We start from the raw sequence: 20887 nt of genomic DNA on the forward strand, positions 1-20887 counted from the left end.
AAATTCCTTGAGAGATTTTCATAATCTCTTTTATAGTCATATGTCCAAGAAGATGACAAAATTTTAAAAACTAACTTATTAGCTAGAGAAAGCAGTCACAAGACTGGTTTGTCACAAGAGAACCAGATCCAAATTCATCATCAAAGTCTCTTAAAATCTAGTTTTAATAAATTAGGAAGTAGAAAGACACATCATGGATTTCAAATGCCTTACTAAGTGCTTGAGTTATTGGCAACAATTTACCAGACAACTGGAGGTCTATTAATAGTGAACATGTTTAAACTATTAAGTGGCTGCGTAGTTTTGATTGACAAAAATCCCAATTAAAACATTTTTGGAGTGGTTTTATTTGGTTTGGCATAAATGATTATCAACTAGTATTGCTTTGCAAGACAGAACAACGCAAGCATCACTGAAGCCATCCTTGGTGGCAGGACACCTACAGAAGACGATGAACAGTAGGTTATTCTGAAACACTGCTGTGTGTTAAGAAATGGGATGATTGCAAGGAGGGTATGGAGAAGAAATGCCTTCAAGTTTCCCTAAAATACAACCTCAACAATATTGAATGGGAATGAATTCCTAAGAAAGAACAGTAGTGTGTAACCATCAACCTGAATCTAAGATAACGATGCAAACAACGTTAGATAGTTGAAAAATATTCTGAGAGCAGTTTACAGCCCAAGGAATGTATTACTTTGTATATAATGGAAAACACCGTGTATCTTTTCTACTGCAACCATACACATATATAGTGACATAATTAAATAGGATTTATTGCTACATATTAAGGATCTTAATAATTGTATTTGGCGAGTTTAAGGAAAGCATATTTTTATGAAACTTTATCAAATTTTTGAAGTAAATTTCATTTGGATCTGTTACTTTCACTTACATCCTAAACTCTAAGCTCTTTTTTTTCATGTGTAAGGCTTCCATTTCCAATGGGGATATTTAGCTGTAAACTCCTTCTTTACCTTTCTCTAGAAAGCCTGTTAATTCTAAAACCTGTCCCCTTAATTCTACTAGACTTATGTTCTGTACAATTCGATAATAATGAAAAAAATATAATAGTTAACACCAGGATAAAATTCTAAGTGATTCAAAATCTTGTACATTGCATGATTCTATGAATCTGCCATGATGGAATGAAGGAAATACCACCTTTAATTTGCATAGAAAACATTTTGATGTGCACAAGAGATTTTGGAAAAATAGAGGTGCTTGCTGTTAAGATGTTGACAAATGAATATGCCAGAAATTGGCCTTTTCAAGCTGGCATATGTTAGCTTTCTGAGGGCTGTGCTGGCTTGATATATCCCAGAGTAAGTCAGTGTGGTAGGGTCGGATGTGGACTCAGGCCAAACTGTATCTCACTCTCTTACTCAATTTGCTCTCTCTCTCCCTGCTGCCCTCCCCCACTCTCTCTTACTATCTTTAGCTTAAGTCTGAATCTTAGCATTATTGCAATAAGGTAGTTCGCTTGTACCAATAACTTACTTGTCAGGAGACATCTGTTATGAACAGTCTCTCCTAGTAATACACACACACACACACACACACACACACACACACAGACAGACATCTTCTTTACCCATTCATCCATTGATGGGCATTTAGTTTGCTTCCATATCTTGGCTTTTGTAACTAATGTTGCAGTGAACATAGGGGTGTATGTATATTTTTGAATTAGTGTTTTTATTTTCTTCAGTAAATACCCAGAGTGGAATCGCTGGGTCTCATGATAGTTCTATTTTTAACCTTGTCAGGAACCTCTGTAGTGTTCTCCACAGTAGCTGCACCAATTTACATTTCCACCAGTAGTGCATGAGGACTCCCTTTTCTCCACATCCTCACCAGCGCTTGTTATTTGTTTTATTTTTGATGATAGCTAGTCTGGTAGGTGTGAGGTGATATCTCATTGTGGCTTTGATTTGCAGTTCCCTGATGATAATGTTGAGCGTCTTTTCACGTGAAGACATTAACATTCATAGATGCAGGTTAATCCTCCTTTGATTACCAGGCCAATCCTAGTCCCTTTCCTGGAGATAACTGTCAGTTTGATGTGTATCAAAGAGGCTGAAATATCCTGCAGCAGGAAAAATGATTAAGCAAAATGTAACATCATTACACTATGTAACATTTATGCTTTTTTTTTTAAATTTTATTTATTTATTTTATTTATGGCTGTGTTGGGTCTTCGTTTCTGTGTGAGGGCTTTCTCTAGTTGTGGCAAGTGGGGGCCACGCCTCATCGCGGTGCGCGGGCCTCTCACTATCGCGGCCTCTCTTGTTGCGGAGCACAGGCTCCAGACGCGCAGGCTCAGTAATTGTGGCTCACGGGCCTAGTTGCTCCGCGGCATGTGGGATCTTCCCAGACCAGGGCTCGAACCCGTGTCCCCTGCATTGGCAGGCAGATTCTCAACCACTGCGCCACCGGGGAAGCCCCTATGCTCCTTTTTAAGAGGACAAGTGGATACGTAAAGTTTTCATGAATAGCAAGTGAAAAATTGAATTTGCAGTGTATACAGTATGTTCCATTTGTGAGTTTTCTAAAGACACACAAAACGACGCTTTACTTAAGCTCTAGTGGTGCCTCTAATTTAGTCTCTGTCCCCACGGCTCCCAGGGTATGTCTGGGTCATCGCTCGAATGGACTCTGGGTCCAGACTCTTCCCTCTGTACCATCCCCGATTCTCTGCTGTACGTCCCACCACACAACTGACCAGAAAGAAGAGTTAGAGGCTTGAAAAAGAGAAAACAAAAGAATAAATGAAAACAAAGCATAGAATTCTTCTTAGAATTCTTCATTGTCATGAAAACTTAATCATAGGAAATGGTCTCTCAAAAATGCCATGGATTCTCAGATTCAGTTAAGGAGTTCACAAATATGTTTTGATTCCTCCCTCCCTCCCTCCCTCCCTTCCTTCCTTAGATCTAGCTCCATGAAGGAGTCAAGTAAAGAGAAACTTTTGTAAAAGATAGTGATTAATCTCTGGGTGAGATCTTTGCCAGATTCCTACAATTTTGTGTCTAAGGGAGGGACCAATGAAGAAAATGTAAAAAATTTCAGTTTCACTGAACTTTAGTAAACAACTCAAGCAACAAGGGACCATTTGAATTGTTTTAACCTGGGTCTCCCCCAAAGCTGACCTGAGATAAAGTTTGCTGGCAGGGGTCTATGTGGAATACGCTCCCAGGAAGCAGACGTGAGAGCCCGGTAGAGCGCAACCAGGAAGGAGGGAATATTAATACAAGATGTGTTATCCAGTTGGTGATCACTGCATGTGACAGATGCGTGATTTCACAGATGTGCTATTTCATGATGATCTGAGAACCTTTATGGAATGCATCTCAGAACTGCCAGTCTGATGGAGGAAAGGAAAAAAAGCACTTTTCTGTGAGTTTCTCTTCTCCGTTTTCAAGGATTTTCTCACAGGTTGTCAGCTCTTCTGCATTTTGGCTTTTGAGCCAATAGTCTATGCAGGCTTCCCATGCCTCCTGGTAGGAGAAGGTACTGGGAAGGAGGCTGGAGAGGAGGGGCCAGTGCCTGAGGTGAAGCATGTCCTGGCCACACCTGTGCAAAGATGACGGCGGCTCACGTGTACCTCGTCACCGCAGCTGTAGCCGAATGTGAGGCGAGAGCACTTGGAGGTATCAGATCCATGATTCTTGAAAACTGTCAAAATTGATTACTGGAGTCACATATTTGTGGGTGAAAGTGAGTGTTGTATTATATTTAATATATATGTGATCTGCCTTTCTTCTACCACCTGCCATTATAGGATGCAGGGATTCTAAATGGGCAGATATTTTAAAATATTACACAATTTTAAAATATATTTAAATATATAAAGTGCACTACTTGACAGCAGGAACCATATTTTCTCTATTTTACTATTCACATGCTTAGTAAAAGGATGGGCAATCAAAGGAACTCAGTAAAGACTGGGTCAATGAAAAGAGCTTCAAAGACACTTCAGAGTAAGGTGAATCCACTTCTATTTCATTATATTCACTAGTTTGTTGTATTTTTTAGATTCCACATGTAAGTGATATCATACAGTATTTGTCTTTCACTGTCTGACTTATTTTACTTAGCATAATGCCCTCCAAGCCCATCCATGTTCCTGCAAATGGCAAAATTTCATTCTTTTATGGCTGAGTAATATTCCATTGCATATATACACCACATCTTCTTTATCCACTCATCTGTTGATGGACACTTAGGTTGCTTCCATATCTTAGCTATTGTAAATAATGCTTCTATGAACATTGGGGGTGCATGTATCATTTTTAATTAGTGTAGAGAACAAACTAGTGGTTACCAGTTGGGAGAGGGAAGGGGAGGGGCAATAAAGGGGTAGGGGATTAAGAGGTACAAGCTATAAGGTTTAAAATAAGCTATAGGGATTTTTTTTTTTTTCATTTTAGGGCTAAACTTTAATAGAATGTGAAAGTTTGAACTCTTACACTTTAAACAAACAGAACCTAGAAATTACTGATTGGTTCAAAACGGTTTTATGGAAAAACTGATCTGTAACAAAAACTTGGCATTGAGTGCGAAGGCTCCACCGTTTGAGCAAAGCGTACAAAGGGTCCGGGGGAGTATCGTAAATATTTTATAATATTATAAATTGAGTATAACCTTTAAAAATTATGAATCACTATATTGCACACCTGCAATTTATATAATATTATACATCAACTCTACTTCAATTTAAAAAATTAAGTCAGGGACTTCCCTGGTGGCACAGTGGTTAAGAATCCGCCTGCCAATGCGGAGGACACAGGTTTGAGCCCTGGTCCGGGAAGATCCCACATGCCACGGAGCAACTAAGCCCGTGCGCCACAACTACTGAGCCTGTGCTCTAGAGTCCGTGAGCCACAACTACTGAGCCTGCATGCCACAACTACTGAAGCCCACGTGCCTAGAGCCCGTGCCCTGCAACAGGAAGCCACTGTAATGAGAAGCCTGCGCACTGCAATGGAGAGTAGCCCCCCCTCGCCGCAACTAGAGAAAGCCCGCGCGCAGCAACAAAGACCCAGTGCAGCCATAAATTAAATAAATAAATAAATAACTTAATTTAAAAAATTAAGTCAAACAAACAAAAAAGTAAGGGGGGGGTCCAATCCAGTTGTTCCTTGCAATAGCATACAGGTCTGAGGGGGTGAACCCGTTCTCTGTTCATAATCTACTTCCCCTTTCCTCCTGATAAGTGTGAAGGCAGACAGGAGAGGTGGATGTTAGGTTGGCTGAGTAGGATACTGTGGTAGAGTGAGAGAGAATTAACTACTCTGCCGAATATGCCGGATACTTCATAGATCATGGATGGTATGAACTCATGCTCAGGCTTTGTTTTTCACCCCTAGATTTCCTGTCTCATGATCCCCAAGGTCTGCCCAAGAGCTCTCAGCCATTTGTTATTTTCACGTCCACCCTTTTCAGCTCCTATTTTAAATTATAGCCTGAAAATAGTTGTTTGTCTCAGAAGTAGTATGGGGCAGAGCTAGAAGTTAGCAAGTAGTATCTGGAACTTGCTATGCACCACCCTGAATTCCTTGTGATCCTGCCACTGGCTTCTCAACAAATGGCCTGATTTCAGAAAAGTAACCAATTAAATGAGAACAGTCAAATGCAATTCCAAATCAGCAAATGTTGAGTCTTTGCTTGTCCACAGAGCCCCATCTGAGAAGGATGCTGGCTTCTCCTGCTGTTGATCTGTTTACACCAAACTGATTGGATATTTTTATCTGTTTACGAAGCGGTGCAAAGTGTTTACATAGCACTGACCTGTTTCTGTGGATCTGGGAGAGCTGTTTGCAATAGAATGTTTTCTAATCTTCCGTGAAGCTCTAATCGTTTGCATTTAGCGAGGCCTCGGTTCCAGCGGACGGGAGCTGTTTGGAGAATGGCTCCACTTCAATACCAGTCTTATTTTCTTTTGTCTTCGAGAGAGTGGTTTTAGAAGAGCTCCCCATGTACCAGACTGCTTGTCTTTTCTGTTAGATTTGATGTAAATTAAACACTTTGGATTTCTGAAAATGTGTATTTTTAGCCATTAAGAGTTGGGCATTTTGCCTGTGCTGTGCAGCAGCAGAAAATAGCCTAATAGGACCTCTGGTTTCCCACGAATTTCTCAGAACCACAGTTTCCACTGAAGTATATGCACCCCATCTTTGGTTTATATAAAGTATTCCTGGATGCGTCCCTGGGAAGCACAACTAAGTTTCGGTACATTTTAATGAGGCATCATCTCACAGGCTTGGGGAACTTTTCACTTAGGGCTAGGTTGTAAATCTTGGTAAGAAGGAAGCAAGGATGGTCTGACTCACCTTGCAGGGCAGATGGGAATAATGAATGATGCCCATGACAGCATTTTATAAGTGACAGGAAACTGAATATGTATCAGGTTAATATCAGTGTATGTTTTATTTGATTCCAACCCTGAACTCTATTCCTTGACTTAAATTCATTAGCAGGAAGTGGAATGTAGGAAAAGCACTGAAATGAAAATCACAGGCTCTGTGTTGTCAACTCCTCTAAGTATATAAATAATATTTGTTAAGTCTCTTATCTTCTCTGGGCCTTAAATCCTCACTGGTAAATGAATTGGCTGAGTTAAGTGATCTCTAAATTCCTTTCAGCTCCATAACTCTTTGTAGCTACAGTACAGACCCCTGTTGAAATGGAAAAGCTTGATGTCGTGCTACCTATTTATGAAATAGGATCCTTCAGCTTTTTATTCACTTTACTTTCAGATAATTGTCTTGATGGAAGACCTTTTAAAGTGACTTTAAGGCATGTCCCCTTGCCTGCTGATTCTTATAGCAAAATAATCATATCATATTGGTCCTATGATATATTATGAAAAATCAGATTTGTTTAAAGTGCAAGACTGTTTCCACTTCAGTTAAACAAATTTAAGTAAAGGGATTCTGGAATGAATATACATCCCTCCAGCCAGTACTCCCAGCCCCGTCCTCACTTGGGTCAGTGGAGCAGGAGAGAATTGATGACAGGAAGGAGGTGAAGTTGTGATGTTTTCGAACCAGCCTTCTGACCAATGTTCCAAAGCTTGTTTCACAGAACACTAGTTTCATGAGATTTTACAGATAAGGCATGAAAGAAGTTCCATGATCAAATGAGTTCGTGGAAACATTACACTCAACAAGTGTAAACAAGATTTCCTTACTTTATAATTTTCTTGGAGCTTTTTAGATGCTAATGGACATTCTCCATCTCCAGAAGAGAGATATGACATGTACGTTGCACAAACATGATTGAACATGAGACCCTTTTACTTGAGGAAGCTTCATAGGACTAGGTTCCTCAGAGCACACTTGAAGAAATTTGGCTCTTGTTTCTAAGGAACCAAAATTAACTGAGGCAAGTCAGTATCCACTGAGATGCTAAAGAAAGGGATACTTTATGGCTATGGTAATTCACTAATGTGGCTTCTGATATGATAGGATTGCATCAAATTGAGTAATATTAAGGATTAGTTATTAGTTTTATATTTACCTAAACGCCACCTCACCAGTTTAACTAGTTTGCCTTGCACAGAGCTCAGTATACCACCAAGGGTATGTAGACATTTCGTAAATGCTATGGATGCTGAAGTTTAAAAATTGTTAGACTGTGTTTCTTGGCTTATTAGTAAAAATTTTATGGTTGCCTTGTTCTCTACCTCTTTTCTTCCTTCAGCAAACATTCATTGAGCACCTCATCCTGAGTGTTTTTCCAGGCTCTAGTACTACGTCATTGACTGCCCCCTCACCCAAGGCACAGACCCTTCCTCAGCAAGCCATACTTCAGTAGGAGAAGCAAGAATGTATTTTTAAATTGGAATACAAGGTGACAGATGTAACATTTAAAGCAAGTCCAAAGCAGAAAGGCAATGAGGAGGAGAGAGAGCAATTAATTCTCAAAGAATGCAAAAGAATGTTTTCTAGAGAGATGCCTACCTAAGTCTTGAAATCAGAATAGAAGTCTAGTACCAAGATAAAAAATGTCAAAGGCGGGCTTCCCTGGTGGCGCAGGGGTAAAGAATCTGCCTGCCAATGCAGGGGATACGGGTTCAAGTTCTGGTCCGGGAAGATCCCACATGCCACGGAGCAACTAAGCCCGTGTGCCACAACTACTGAGCCTGCACTCTAGAGCCCGCGAGCCACAACTACGGAAGCCCACGTGGCTAGAGCCCATGCTCCACAACAAGAGAAGCCACCGCAATGAGAAGCCTGCACACCGCAACGAAGAGTAGCCCCCGCTTGCCGCAACTAGAGAAAGCCCGTGCGCAGCAATGAAAACACAGTGCAGCCAAAAATAAACAAATAAATAAATAAAATATTTTTTTAAAAATTCAAAGAAAAATCAAAGGCAAGGAGATGGGAAACAATTTGATGAGATTGGGAAAGTATAAGGCAGTTGGTATGACTGCAACACAAAGGGGAAGGAACAAAGTAGACTAAGGCTTAAGAACTTGGCAAAGGTCAGAGTACTAAAGCTTTCTGTGCTTGGTAAAACTTCCCAGAGTCTGACCCTTGCGATGAAGAACTAAGAGAGGTTTTTAGGGAAGGGAGACCATGTTGGAGCAAAGCCTTAAAAGCTGACCTTTGAATCAGTGTAAAGAGGCTAGAGATGGGGAAATCAATTAGTAGGTATTACAGTTAACCAAATGAGGGGTGATGGGTACCTAAACCAAGGCACTAGCAGCAACACATTTGGATGGGAAATATTTGAGGTACTGATGATGTAGATTTCATAATTGTTAATGATTAGGTTGTATGGAATGATAGGGAATGGAAAGGCTTCCAGGTTCATGCATGGATTTTTGCTTGGGAGATTGGATAATGATGTGTGTAATGAGATAGAAAATACAGGGAAATGGACATTACTTTCAAGTGTAAAAATGTAAGTTCATTTTTCACATACAAAATTTGAAGTGCTTTGGGGATATACAGGATGAGACCCTCACAGATGATTGGTTATATTTGCCTTGAGTTCCACAGAACTGTTTTGTTTAAAGTTATATATTTACATTCCATCAGCCTTTAGGTGGTAGATATAATAAGCTTAAAATTGAAAATATAGCCTTAGAAGACCAGAAGAGATGAAAGAATAAGGAATATCATTGTGCCACAAACAAAGGGGTAGAATCATGGAAAGGAGAATGAGAAAGTTTTTATTCCAAGATGTAGGAATGTAAGGTGCAAAGACATAGAATAAGAGAGTTTTAAAGAGGGACTTGTCAAAAAAGGAAAAAAAAGGCAAAGACCAAATGCCTCAGAGAAGTTTTCTATGCTAAGACTGAGACTTGTTTTAGGATTTGGCAACATCAAGTCATTAGTGAGCGTTGCTCGAATGATTTCAGTGAAGCCAGATTGCCTTAAGTGGTTAGATACAAGCAAGAACAATGGGTTTTAGTCATTTTTTTCCCAAAAAAGTTTGGCTAAGAAAAAAGGAAGAGAAAGATAAGAATAGCTAGAGAGGGATGAAGGGTCTAGGAAAAAATGTGTTTAAAATGTAGTTGTGTGTGTGTTTGTGTGTGTCAGAGAAAGAGAAAGAAGAAGGAAGGAAGAGAGGGAGGGAGGGAGGGAAGGAGGAAGGAAGGAACGAAGGACGGAAGCAAGGACCAAACATGTTTGTAGGCTACAGGATCTGTAAGCGTCGGCACATTTGGGGCCAAGTGATACACTGTGTATGGGCGTGTTGCCGGTGGTGGAGCATCTTGTGCTTTGTAGGATGTTTAGCAGCATTCATGGCCGCTGTGTGCTGGATATCAGTAGCATCCCGACAGGATGCCAGTATAGTAGCACTCCCCTGTGACAATCAAAAATGTCTCCACACATTGCCTAATACCCTGGGGAAGGAGGCAAATTATTTCCGGATGAGAACCAATGGGCTAGAAGAGAAGGCAGTGGAAAAGGTTGCTCATGTAAGAGAGAGAAGAGGAAAAATAATGCAGAATGCACTGAGGTAGAAGGAGCCTCTGGGATTCAGAACTTAGATAAAGGTGCTTCCTTTGTACAGAAGAGACATATCTTCCTCTGACACCAAAATGAGGAAGAAAAAAAGGATAGGGATGCTAGGAAGTTTGCATTTGGGGATGGAACGGTGGGTGGCCAGAAAATCAAGGGGTGACTTCTGTTTCTTCTGTGAGTTAAGGAGATGAGGTCATCTGGTAAAAATGAACAAGCAACAAGCTGAGTAGGAGGAGTGAGGAAGTGGAAATCACTCAGGATGTTGAAGCTGAAGTGAATGTGACAATGAAATGCCCAAAATTTTAAAAGTATTGAGGAGTTGTAATTGAGGCCTCAAGCATGAATTTGAACGAGTTCCAGTTTCAGTACGTGACTGATTTTCCCCTCAACACATCTAGCTCCTCCGTTAAAGAAATGAAGAGGATTGCTACAGTGTTGGATGTTTGTGGGTCAGGTCGGGAAGATGACATAGTAAAATAAGTTGGATCACAGACAGACAAAGACATAACTTCAGAGGTTAGTGGATCTTAGGCAATGTCTAGTTCAGTGGTTTCCACGCTAGAGTCAATCAATGAAAAATTGTTAGAAAAAAAAAAATCAAATGACATTGCTTCAACTCTTAACTCCAGAAGTGATATCTGAACATTTGCATGAGACTCTGTATAGTTCATATGATAAAAGCCCTTTTAATACTCCATTTTGTGTACTGCATTTTCATATTTAACTACTTAGTAATGATATGCTTACCTTTTACTTATTGATTTGTCAGATATCTTTACATATTAAAGAAATCAACCCCATGTGATAAGTAGTATAAATATTTATCTCAGTTTTCTGTTTGTCTTCTGATTTTATCTTTGGTTTTATTCCAGAATTTCTAAATTAGAATGTGTCAAATACATCAGTATGTCCTTCCATAGAAGTTTTGTGACATATTTAGAAAAGGTTTCCCCATACAGATATGATGAAACTATTCTCTATGTTTTCTTCTAAAATTTTATAGTTTTGGTTTTTTATATTTACATTTGTGGGCCACCTAGAAATTTATTTTAGCCTAATAAGTAAGCTAGGGATGCAATTAAGTTGTTTTTAAGAGGGTATCAATCACCCAAACATAATTTATTAAATGCAACATTTTTAGCACTGTTATGTGATGCTACTTGATCTATAAAAACAAATGCATGCAGTTATTTGGGTTTGTTCATGTATCTCTATTTATTCCATTGATGTGTTTGTTTATTTTTGGATATGGATATATTTAAGATGTCCACAAGTAATACACGTGATAATAGAGTTACTTATTAGGCTTAACTCCTCATTTTATGATGAGGCCCCGAGAATTTAAGTGGTTTATCAGTGGTCATCCAGGGAAGCCCACTGGAACCCCAGAGTCTTGTTTCTCTGTTGAGTTTGGGTTACACTATTGCCCTTCTAGCTTCTTTTGGACTAATTCTATTATCAGCCGTTGACTAGGTCTGTGATGAGTCAGTCCTCTTGAGTGGTTAATCATTGGTCACTCAGGTAGCCAGATGAGGGAGTTCAACAGATGACTGATGGGAAGAGAAAATGTCTGGAGAAAATGACTACTCAGTAGTCATGAAAGTGCCTCACTGTTCATATTATGTTGCAACTGAAGGCAAAGGATTGTGAATCCTTTGGGTTATAGTAGAAATATTGGGCTGAGATTGTGTGGCCCTGGAATTGGAATTTGGAGATGTGCCCAAAGAAGGATAGATAGATACTTAACATTAACTATGAACCCATGAACCACTAATTTTCAGTGGTTTGTGTAAAAGTGTTTCTCTACAAAAATTATGCATTGGTTTCAGTTCTTGAAAAACGTTTTCTTTTGTGCTAGTATAAGAAAGAAAAAAGAACGTTCTGTTGATTTGTTGAGCTCGTGTAGTTCTTACTTTAAAGTTATAAGATCATTGAATTTCTCAATTTAGAATATGTTAATATTAAGTGGAAAGATACTGGACAATAGTTCTTTGGAATTATTTTTAAAGTTTAGGAAAATAAGTGAGCCACACAATTTTTAGAACCATCCCCAAAAGACAGAGCAGTTACTTGATCATTTAAATGTTTGCTTTTGATTAACAAAGCACCATAGAGGTCCTTGAATATATGAAACTCCAGTTACAAGTCAACTGTGTTGATAAATGAAAGAGAGAGATGAAGGAGTGGTTTAAACTCCATTAAACCCTAAACAAAGATGTTGTTTAGGGTTTCATTCCCAGCCAACATGTACAGATACATCTGGTAGTAGTAGAAAGATTACCTGCATAGACTTTACCCTTATAGGATAGGAATTCTTACTATTAGTATTTAAATTAAGTGTAGTTTGATCATTCAGGGGACATTTTATCAAGTTCAGGTCTTCTTTGCTCTCCTTATTCAGCATAAGGTAATGAGGGTAAATAACTACAATGCAGAGACAAAAAAAAGATTTTTGAACATTGACTCCAACAACAGATGTATGGCAAACATTGGCTGGTTTGAAACTTTAGCCAGCTTAATAATTTGATGCCCTCTGATTTGCAAATTGCCTTAGTGCTTCCAAAATAAGTGTTGATCAACTAACTGTAGGAGAGGAGTGACCCATATTCAACCATGAGACCCTTAATTTAACTCTCTGTAGGAGCCTTAGGGTTCAAATTAAATCCTAAAGCGATAGAAGTTAGAGTTTTCTCGTGGGCTCTGAGTTATCATATACACACTACATTTTAATGTTAGATGCACCCTTTTTTGGGCAAAGAAAACACTTTGGGAAACCTACTGGTTAAGAGTTCCACAATTGGAACTTTGAGCAAAAAAAACCCACAATGTTTTACCTAAGCTGAGAGTAGCTGAGTCATTAAGTGAATCAGGATGTAACTTATGGTGAATATTGTGTAATATGATGAAGCACTTGAAAGGTTGGATTCTTTTCCTTTCTTGGAGGATACTTGTTTAAATTAGCTCTTACCCACTTGGAATTCAGTTTAGTGATACTGGTGCTGTGTGGATGCTGCTAATTGCAGAGTTCCAGAGTGATATTAGGCGTATATGACAAGTTGTGAACACAATCAGTCTCTGATCGAGGAAGGCAATACTTCTGACAAGGGCTCAGCTTATCGTATAGTAGTGATGTGTGGCCAAAGTCTGGATGCACCAGAACCTTTTTTTTCAGATCACCTATGCCGCTGTGGATAAAACTGCTGGCTAGGTCTACAGTAGATGTTCTTTGGATAAAAGTATACTCTCCTAGTTTCCCTTCCATGTAATATTCTCTACCCATATCAAAGAGCCCATCCTCTCCCACCTCTGTCTTTCTGTATTAATGCATGTCCTCTGGAAGAATCCAAGACCAGCCAAATATGTCAACATGAAGTTAATAAACTATTGTGTCTGGGTTAGTCGCATTTAAATTTTTTTTCAAATTACAAATTGAAAGTATATATTACTTCTCAAAAATCTTCAATACTCATATGACACATGTATCCTTATGGATTAATTTTAGGATCAGTGATTGATTTTAGGATTATGATTGATTAGCGGAATTTTGAATAGTTTTTTGAAAACCTCATGAGTGTGTATCTGATTTTGGTGTGTCAGATATATATACCAAATATATATATATTTCATATTAAATATAATTCAACTTATATTTGAATTAATGCATAATAGTACCATACATACATTTAAAAAGTGTTTCATATATAAGCTAAATATTTCCTCAAAGCAATTTTATGCAGAGGCAAGCAGGGAATATTATTAACACACTTTCTTCAGATGAAAACCTTGAATCCCACATCAAGACAAATCTAGGCCTAGATTCCAGTGTTGATAATGCAGTTTATTCCTCACTTTGCATAAGAGTTATTAGGCTAAAAATTCTAAGGGAAGAACAGTGTGTGATCTCCATTAAAAAGGTTTTTTGATCCACCAGAGGGCAGACAGCAGAAGCAAGAAGAACTACAGTCCTGAAGCCTGTGGAACAAAAACCACATTCACAGAAAGATAGACAAGATGAAAAGGCAGAGGGCTATGTACCAGATGAAGGAACAAGATAAAACCGCAGAAAAACACCTAAATGAAGTGGAGATAGGCAACCTTCCAGAAAAAGAATTCAGAATAATGATAGTGAAGGTGATCCAGGACCTCGGAAAAAGAATGGAAGCAAAGATCGAGAAGATGCAAGAAATGTTTAACAAAGACCTAGAAGAATTAAAGAACAAACAAACAGAGATGAACAATACAATAACTGAAATGAAAAATACACTAGAAGGAATCAATAGCAGAATAACTGAGGCAAAAGAACGGATAAGTGACCTGGAAGACAGAATGGTGGAATTCACTGCCACGGAACAGAATAAAGAAAAAAGAATGAAAAGAAATGAAGACAGCCTAAGCGACTTCTGGGACAACATTAAATGCAACAACATTCACATTATAGGGGTCCCAGAGGAGAAGAGAGAGAGAAAGGACCTGAGAAAATATTTGAAGAGATTATAGTCGAAAACTTCCCTAACATGGGAAAGGAAAGAGCCACCCAAGTCCCGGAAGCACAGAGAGTCCCAGGCAGGATAAACCCAAGGAGAAACACGCTGAGACACATAGTAATCAAACTGACAAAAATTAAAGACAGAAAAATTATTGAAAGCAACAAGGGAAAAACGACAGATAACATCCAAGGGAAGTCCCATAAGGTTAACAGCTGATTTCTCAGCAGAAACTCTGCAAGCCAGAAGGGAGTGGCATGATATATTTAAAGTGATGAAAGGGAAGAACCTACAACCAAGATTACTCTACCTGGCAAGGATCTCATTCAGATTCGATGGAGAAATCAAAAGCTTTACAGACAAGGAAAAGCTAAGAGAATTCAGCACCACCAAACCAGCTCTACAATAAATGCTAAAGGAACTTCTCTAAGTGGGAAACACAAGAGAAGAAAAAGACCTACAAAAACAAACCCATAACAATTAAGAAAATGGTAATAGGAACATACATATCGATAATTACCTTAAATGTGAGATTAAATGCTCCAACCAAAAGACACAGGCTCACTGAATGGATACAAAAACAAGACCCATCTATATGCTGTCTACAAGAGACCCATTTCAGACCTAGGGACACATACAGACTGAAAGTGAGGGGATGGATAAAGATATTCCATGCAAATGGAAATCAAATGAAAGCTGGAGTAGCAATACTCATATCAGATAAAATAGACTCTAAAATAAAGAATGTTACAAGAGACAAGGAAGGACACTACATAATGATCCAGGGATCAATCCAAGAAGAAGATATAACAATTATAAATATATATGCACCCAACATAGGAGCACCTCAATACATAAGGCAACTGCTAACAGCTATAAAAGAGGAAATCGACAGTAACACAAAATTAGTGGGGGACTTTAACACCTCACTTACACCAATGGACAGATCATCCACACAGAAAATTAATAAGGAAACACAAGCTTTAAATGACACAATAGACCAGATAGATTTAAATGATATTTATAGGACATTCCATCCAAAAACAGCAGATTACACTTTCTTCTCAAGTGCGCATGGAACATTCTCCAGGATAGATCACATCTTGGGTCACAAATCAAGCCTCAGTAAATTTAAGAAAATTGAAATCATATCAAGCTTCTTTTCTGACCACAATGCTATGAGATTAGAAATCAATTACAGGGGAAAAAATGTAAAAAACACAAACACATGGAGGCCAAACAATACGGTACTAAATAACCAAGAGATAACTGAAGAAATAAAAGAGGAAATCAAAAAATATCTAGAGACAAATTACAATGAAAATGCAACGATCCAAAACCTATGGGATGCATCAAAAGCAGTTCTAAGAGGGAAGTTTATAGCAATACAAGCCTACCTCAAGAAACAAGAAAAATCTCAAATAAAGAATCTAACCTTACACCTAAAGTAACTAGAGAAAGAAGAACAAACAAAACCTAAAGTTAGTAGAAGGAAAGAAATAAAGATCAGAGCAGAAATAAATGAAATAGAAACAAAGAAAACAATAGCAAAGATCAATAAAACTAAAAGCTGTTTTTTTTGAGAAGATAAACAAAATTGATAAACCATTAGCCAGGCTCATCAAGAAAAAGAGGGAGAAGAGTCAAGTCAATAAAATCAGAAGTGAAAAAGGAGAAGTTTCAACAGACACCGCAGAAATACAAAGCATCCTAAGAGACTACTACAAGCAACTCTATGCCAATAAAATGGACAACCTGGAAGAAATGGACAAATTGTTTGAAAGGTATAACCTTCCAAGACTGAACCAGGAAGAAATAGAAAATATGAACAGACCAATCACAAGTAATGAAATTGAAACTGTGGTTAAAAATCTTCCAACAAATGAAAGTCCAGGACCAGATGGCTTCACAAGTGAATTCTATCAAACATTTAGAGAAGAGCTAACGCCCATCCTTCTCAAACTCTTCCAAAAAGTTGCAGAGAAAGGAACACTCCCAAACTCATTCAATGAGGCCACCATCACCCTGATACCAAAACCAGACAAAGATACTACAAAAAAAGAAAATTACAGACCAATATCACTGATGAATATAGATGCAAAAATCCTCAACAAAATACTAGCAAACAGAATCCAACAGCACATTAAAGCATCATACACCATGATCAAGTGGGGTTTATCCCAGGGATGCAAGGATTCTTCAATATATGCAAATCAACCAATGTGGTACACCATATTAACAAATTGAAGAATAAAAACCATATGATCATCTCAATAGATGCAGAAAAAGCTTTTAACAAAATTCAACACCCATTTATGATAAAAACTCTCCAGAAAGTAGGCATAGAGGGAACCTACCTCAACATAATAAAGGCCATATATGACAAACCCACAGCAAACATCATTGTCAATGGTGAAAAACTGAAAGCATTTCCACTAAGATCAGGAACAAGACAAGGGTGTCCACTCTCGCCACTGTTATTCAATGTAGTTTTGGAAGTCCTAGCCACAGCAATCAGAGAAGAAAAAGAAAGAAAAGGAAAGAAATTGGAAAGATGAACCAGTTTGCAGGGCAGAAATAGAGACACAGATGTAGATAACAAATGTATGGACACCAAGGGGGGAAAGTGGCGGGGGTGAGGTGGTGGTGTGATGAATTGGGAGATTTGATTTGACAGCTAGACACTAGTATGTATAAAATGGATAACTAATAAGAACCTGCTGTATAAAAAAATAAAATTCAAGAAAACCCCAGAAAACAAACAACAACAAAATAACCGTTCACTGACAAAAAAGGGATTATAGTTATTTACTGATTTTGGACTTGATTGATATCCTGTAGTTCCCTCACCCTGTGGCAGAATCATGTGTGCTCTTTAAAACAGACGAATGTGTGACCTTGTCAAACTGCTGTGGACGCTGTGAAGCGGGAGAGGGGTCAGAAGAGAGTGAAGGAGAAGGTTTAGGATCTGGTAGGGGGTGCTTTACTCCAGGAACCCTCCCAGCACACTCCACCCACTGGGAAGAGAGGGAAGTTAAAAAAAAAAAGGTTTTCTTCTCAGGGTGAGGCTTGGGCCAGGAAATGGTTTTATCCTTTGGATCTGTGGTTCGTGGCTTGTCCTGGACCAAAGATGTCTCTGACAACCTGTGAGGATGTAAAGCCCCAGCTAAGAAGATGCTCTTAAAAAAAAAAAAAAAAGCGTTTTCTTCTCTACCCATTTGTTGAAAGGATGTCCAGCCAGCAAATTAAGGTGTAGAGAGCTATGGCAAATATTGTTCTAAAAATTCAACTGTGTTGAAATCTTGAGAATGTTTCCTTCACTTTCTCATGTACCCACAGAATTTCAGGGAGAGCCACAGGATGACACATGTTGCAATACCGTGCTGGAAATGCAGACTCATGTTGAAATCTTAGTCAACAACTTTAAAAAAAGGATAGTGAGATGTGGTGAGTCACGAATTATGAGTGTAGTCCAGGGCTGAGGTTATAGAATAATTTCAGATTGGGTATGCCAGTGAGTAGAGGGGAGAGAGGAGCAATGACGAGGCATTTTAGGTGGAGAAAACAGGATTATCCAAGCCCCAGGGATGTGAAGACCACAGAATGATCAGAGAAGGGCGAGGCTGGAAACCAACAGGGTAGAAGGAGCCAGTTGGTTGGAAAGATACACTACAAGGCATTATAAAGAGCTCTAGATGCCATGCTAGAGGTTTGGGACTATTTGCTCTAGGAAAACATACATTGTGATCAGAATGATGGTTTGGAAGGCATAGAAAGTGGATGTGATTGAGAGAGTGATGGATTATACAGAAAGAGAAAAGATGTGGGTTTGAATGCAAACAGCAGTAGTTGGGATGGAAAGCAGCAAGCACATCTGAGAAAATTTTGGTATATTTGACCAGGTTCAGTAAGAAAGTGAATGTGGGAATGGGAGTAGAAGGGGAAAGAAGGACTAAGGATAATCTCAATTTTTAGTTCAGAAACCTATGGGGATTTAGAAATGCCATTAACTAACTGGTCTTTAAACATCTAAGGAAAGGGAGCTTGGAAAGTTGAGGGGATGGCAGGAAGAGTTATACATTTGGTTTGGGACATACTGAGGGTGCAGTTCCAATGAAGCATCCAGCGTTTAAAAAAAGTGAGAAATACAAGTCTGGGGTGAGGGACAGATGCAGAGCTTCTCCATCAGGATTTGAAGGATCATTGGGGTCCACTGGGATCCCTCTTAGAGAAGAGCTGAAGTGATGAAAACACTTGGGGAAAGGGTATTGGACAGAAAGAAGGCTAGCATGAGAAGCAGAGGACTAAGCATGACATCCTGAGAAACCCTAAGATAACGCGATGGAGCAGAGGGGATAGCTTTGGGGAGAAAGGAGGAGGTGAAACGTCAACCAGGGGAAAGTGGTGTCAGAAACCAAAGGAAGGTCATTGGAAGGAGGAGAGAATGGTCATCAAATTCAGTCATCACAACAGCCTCATGTGTGTGAGGACTGAGAAGAGAGTCCTGGACCTGGCAATGAGGAAGGCGTTTGGTGCCCTTTGAGAGATGAGGACCACAGTCAGGCAGCAGTGGGGCGAGTCGCTGGGAAAGGAGGGAATGGAGAAGAAAAAGTCTGTTCAGAAATGTGCTGGTGGATACTTTAGATGTACACTAAAACGTTTATCAGCCATGTTCTGTGTGCCATGTACCATTACAGGTGCTAGAAACACAGGGGGAAATTGGACAAGATCCCTGCCGTCAACAAGGGCGTTTTCTATTCTGGGAAAAGGGAGATGTGTAAAGAAATCATCAAGGAGTCCATTTTAAAGCATATCTGTCCCAGAGGATCCAGTGCCCTCTCTTGTAAAGACCCACTAAATTGCATATGATGACACAGAGAATTCAGAACATCAGAAATGAAGAACCACAATCAAACTATTGTTAGAATCGTGACCATTTTTCAATTAACCATAAACTCACTAGAACTGGATTGATCAGTAAGATTGGAAGCCCACAGTGCTTTTCACTTGAAATACAGTGAACTCTCTGGATTGGGAAAAAAAAACGTAGAAAGACCGTTCATGGATCTACCACTGGCTGCACACTGAGGTCTATACCAACTAGAAAACTTCAAATACTTTCCATTACTCAGACGATACCTCTCCTGCCTCCATGCTTCTCTTCCCAGAAACATTTGGCAAAAGCAATGGTCAAAACACAGCGGAATAAAATAGTAATTGACTGTAGTTTACTGCATGCAACGGCTATAGTCCATGTAAGGAACACTCTGGATGGGGTTGGTGGAAACATTGCAGAGCAAGATTATAATTTTTCAAGACCTCTCAGTTTATAATGTCATCAAATCAGACAGCAGTTGTAGTATGTTTTGTCTTTGTCTAGAGTGTGGATAGACTTCTGTTCATTTGAGATTGAGCAAAGTGAAACAAAACAGCATGGCATTAAGAAGTATTATATTGCAATAGAAATTGAACAGCGCCCTGAAAGTCCAGAGTAATGGCAGCCCTCTGAAAAAGAGACATCCATGAGAAAAGTACACAGAACTGTCAATAGACTACAAGAACACATGCCTTCTATAAAAAGAATCGAATTTCAGATCAAGTAGGAATCAACTCAAAATGCATAAAATAGGACAAAGAGGATTATTTAAATATTTATCTTAATAAAACTGTGCCTATTGGTATCTCATCAAAAAGATACATAGCTACAACTCTAAAAATAGAAAAACAGAAAACAGAAAAAATAACTTTGCCTTTACTCAGTCTCTTGAACAGGAGGAATTACATCCTAAACAACCTAAGATTCCTTTCATCAAAAGTTTTCTTGTTATGGTAACTCTGTCTCCCTCTTTTTCGTTCCCCCAATATCCAATATCCAATTATCCAAAGTCTTTCTCTGTCTCCGTCTCTCTCTCTTCCCAAAGAAAACAATGCCAGCAGCCCGTTCTGACTTCCCTCGCTTCTTCCTCTCTCCCTGTCCCTTATCAGTTCTTTAAATCTTTAATAAGCCAATTTACTCTCTTGGCTTCTTTCAGTTCTCTGCTTCAGCTGTTAGCCTATCACAGCAAATCTCCAGGAAACTAGTAGGTAAAAGCAAAAATGTCTCAAAGAGGAGGTAGATAAACTGAGAGTACTTACCTGTGAATAAGTTTTATTCCAGAGACACATGGGCACAGTATAGTACTGAATGACCACATAGTGGTGTCATAACTGTCATTCACTCCCCCAGTATGTATTTGGAGGATTGTATGAATCATGCTGGAAGCAGGGTCCATCAATACTCTTCAGAAACTCAGCAGAGAGAGCAACTTTTCCCTTCTTTTTTGGTGACCAAAACAAGGGGATAATGACATGAAATGAACAATAAGAGCAAATCTAGAGATATTCCATGTAGTGCCCAAGATTACCATTCTCACCAAACTA

At 39.0% G+C, this 20887-nt stretch overlaps 1 long non-coding RNA gene across 2 annotated transcripts; it reads right to left on the minus strand.

The window, feature by feature from the left end:
• Positions 1 to 1497: 1497 nt before the first annotated feature.
• Positions 1498 to 20677, minus strand: LOC130706127 (uncharacterized). 2 transcript variants are annotated; one of them, XR_009006535.1, is made up of 3 exons: positions 20603 to 20677; positions 5794 to 6002; positions 1498 to 2089 (listed from the first exon to the last, which is right to left on the minus strand). It is a non-coding gene; the product is annotated as an uncharacterized LOC130706127 (long non-coding RNA). The 2 variants fall into 2 exon arrangements; XR_009006534.1 differs by lacking the exon at positions 1498 to 2089 and adding an exon at positions 3045 to 3678.
• Positions 20678 to 20887: the final 210 nt, after the last annotated feature.

The sequence above is a fragment of the Balaenoptera acutorostrata genome, chromosome 21 (genome assembly GCF_949987535.1).
Source record: "Balaenoptera acutorostrata chromosome 21, mBalAcu1.1, whole genome shotgun sequence".
NCBI classification, from domain to species: Eukaryota; Metazoa; Chordata; class Mammalia; order Artiodactyla; family Balaenopteridae; genus Balaenoptera; species Balaenoptera acutorostrata.